This window comes from Schistocerca gregaria, chromosome 3 (genome assembly GCF_023897955.1).
Source record: "Schistocerca gregaria isolate iqSchGreg1 chromosome 3, iqSchGreg1.2, whole genome shotgun sequence".
NCBI lineage: Eukaryota > Metazoa > Arthropoda > Insecta > Orthoptera > Acrididae > Schistocerca > Schistocerca gregaria.
The window spans coordinates 358,828,945-358,832,731 of NC_064922.1; positions in this window are offsets into that span (position 1 = coordinate 358,828,945).

A 3,787-nucleotide genomic window follows, 5' to 3' on the forward strand; every position below is an offset into this window, starting at 1 on the left:
CCCCTGCCCCTCTGGTAAAACCCTCAGCTCTACCTTCATGCCTTCACCAGAAAACTGGCAGGAAAACAACTCAGTTGATTGGCTATTTGATGGAGGGGGGATTGGGTTGTTTTTGAGGGAGGAGACCAGCCAGCAAGGTCATTGGTCTCATTAGATTAGGGAAGGATGAGGAAGGGAGTCAGCCGTGCTCTTATAAAAGAAACCATCCCGGCATTCACCTGGAGCGATCTAGGGAAATCACAGAAAACATAAATCAGGATGGCCGGACGCTGGACTGAATGATTAGATTAGATTAGATTTACTTTCGTTCCAATTGATCCATAGTGAGGAGGTCCTCCAGGATGTGGAACATGTCAGAAAAAACAATAATACATGACAAATATTTACAACTAAAACAAATAAGCTAATGTATCATTTCACAGGTCCCAAGTGGAATGATCATCATTTTTTTTAATGAACACTATATGAAAGAGTCATTTTACGAATATTAATGTACTGAATTTCAAATAAAAAAGTTTTTTATTTACTTATAAGCAAATAAACATGTAATACAACTACTATAATACTTATTTACAATTAACACATTACTGTGCTGAAATGGTGCAGAAGTTATATTGTACTTATATACAAATCAGCAATACTGACCTTACGACTGATCTTAGAAGAAAGGTTAAGGAAAGGCAAACCTACGTTTCTAGCATTTGTAGACTTAGAGAAAGCTTTCCACAATGTTGACTGGAATACTCTCTTTCAAATTCTAAAGGTGGCAGGGGTAAAATACAGGGAGCTAAAAGCTATTTACAATTTGTACAGAAACCAGATGGCAGTTCTAAGATCGTCCTCCTGAATGGGATTCCAATGTGCTAAGCACTGTTCCACCTCACTCGATGGTATTTGGAGGGGAATCGATTGCATTGTGTTGAATATTCTTTAAACAATTTCTGGCAGAGAAGACAATGTGTAGAATATTGTTTATTTAAACAATTTATTGGATGCAAGGGGGTGTATGGAATATAGTTTATTGATTTATTTCAATACATTGGTGGTAAATTGATTGAAATGTATAGAATATAGTTTAAACAAGTTCTAGTAGACAAGGAAATGTGCGGAATATTGTTATTTAAACAATTTAGGGGATACAGGGCTCTGTCTGGAATGTAGTTTATTTATATTTTTAAGGAATTTGTTGGGGAAATTGACTGCAGTGTAGGGAATACTGATGGTTAAAACATTTTGAGGACAACAAGTCAGTAAGAAATATTTAAACAATTGCGGCGCTGTTTTCATTCCAGCCATACAAGAAGTGCCTTCAACGTAATTACACTTTTAAAAACCATTCGATCACGAAGCACGCTCTGTCTGTCGGCTCGCACCATGCGCCAGCCACCTTACGCAGGTCCCGCAACTGCTGTCGACTGTTGTACAGCACCTGTCTCATGCACCACACAGAGCATAAGTAGTGCTAATCCCCAAACAAAAGCGTCAAGTGGCCGCAACCATTTGATATTTGATACCTGAGAAATTCTTATCGAAACACATGCTCTCTCTCTCTTCCTCTCCCACTCTCTCCCTGTCTCAAGTGGATATTTCCTGATTATGTGAATCATCTTATACAAATACACACAAACCAAGATCCATACGCAACACGCACACAGACGCAAACATACAGAAAACAGACCAAATCCAATGTAACTGTAGAATATGTGATTGCGAGGACCTGGTTGGATTTGAGTACAGTGCTATACAATGAGGTCCGATAAGAAAAGTAGTGCATTTAAGTTACGTGTTGATAACTGTACTACATTTAGAAGCAATTTTAAAATATGTAGTGAGAAGTGATGTAATGATTGTGAAATGATAAAATTACAAAAACTGAAGGGAAATAAGCCAAAATGAGGGGAAAATCAGGGGGAATGAGGGAGTACTTGCATGTCTTCTGCATGGTGCAAGAAAACTCTTGTGTATGGGAACGAGTACGTGACAGCAGGAGCCAAAGTTGACATGGAAGCACTGGGAACCACGGAAACAGTCAGTTTTCATTGACAGCGATAAGAGGGCTGGAATAGAAGGTTTAACATGGATGACCATCAAATGTAGAGAAAGAAATTTATGTACATCGGATCACAAGCCTAGGCCTGTTAATAGCAATCTTGTTATAGATTTTTACAAAATATCCTTAGCTGAGAAGCGTTGTATTACCAGCTGGGCGGCTGCAATATACAGCTATAGAATGGTTCGAGTATTCCACCTTGTGTAAGACTGTTTAGGTGTTTTAAACCATAAAAAACAGTATTTACATTGTGCGTCTCTGTACTTTCCTCCAATCACAAACATGTAGTGTCAGCTAACAAATATGTTACAGAACAATTGCTATATGGTTTTTTAATAAAATTCTACAGTGTGCCTACTGAGCTAACAGCGATACATGCAAGTTGACTGCTGTCACTGATGCTTTCTTGGAAAAGAGAACCATCTGCCTCTAAACTGTCATGTATTTACGTTAAAGGGTGTAGATGAAGTGATCGGTTTAGAGAGGTTGTAACTATGTGTGATTTAATGGTAGGCTGATGATGCATTCTAGAGAGAAGGAGATGTCGCTGCTGGTCATTTATCACTCGTTTAACTATTTTTTTCCGTTGTTCTCTTTGGGTACATCAGTTATACGGTATAACTTGCGATCGACTTGTATACAATTGCGTGTACTGTGTGTGAGTTACAGTGCTACCTACCAGCAGTTTTTAACAGCAAACGTCTCCATACCACAGTCAGCAAGGGACTGTCGTATGTGATGAATCGTGTTCATTGATGGCAAACCTGTTTCAACACCCTTCTCTAGGCGAACGAAGATGTAGGTAAGTACTCCATTTCTCTGTCACCTCTTGGACATATTCTAAGATAGTGACAGTTGTTTGTGAGGTACCGCAAACCCTATGAATACATTTGTTTGACTATTGTCCTGTTTAAGGAGTTAATTTATCACGGCTCGTAAGCTGACATGCCAGACACCGCTGCTATAGGTTTGTATGTTTCCTTGTAAGAGGCATTTCCAACTGCTGATGATCATTTTAAAGGACTAACAGGAGCATAGCATAATTTCCGAACCATAACTGGACGTGAACAGTGGGCGCTATACATCTTCAGAAAGCTATATTGTCCATGTATCACAAAGAATCTATATTTTTCTTTGATGTAGAAGGCAGTAGTTTTATCATCTTAAAGTTTGTCACTGTATTGAGCGGGATAGAAAACTTACAGGGAGGAATGACGTCACATGATGGACATATATATCCTGCATTAGAGTATTAAGAGCGTTGGAATGTACTTGTTTCATATTTAAGAAACCACATGGCTTTAACATGATAGCATGTTTAAGTGCAGAACCATGTAGCCTTTGGAGTGCATGTGTTTATGTTCTCCCGATCATTTTTCTCTTACTGATACTAAAAAAATACTTTAGAATTAAAGGCGCAGATGATTTACATAAAATGCTTCAAATTCCATCTGTCTGGAGCTCCATCATGCATAAACCACACGTAGTCCACAACTGGCTGTTCTATCATCAGGACACTCTCGTTACTACTGTACATTAACAAGGGATGCTACCCTCCTCTACAAGTGCTCATCTGGAGAGATCTTGTGCACTTGGATGGGAAGTGAGACTAAGATTGGCGAGGAACAGTCTTCGCTGAACAGCAGTTATTGAGTCAACCCGCTCTGTTTCTTCCTTAGATATGGAATGTAGTGGGTAAATTACCCTTCTGCTCCTTATCAGCTGCAAAATAAATCG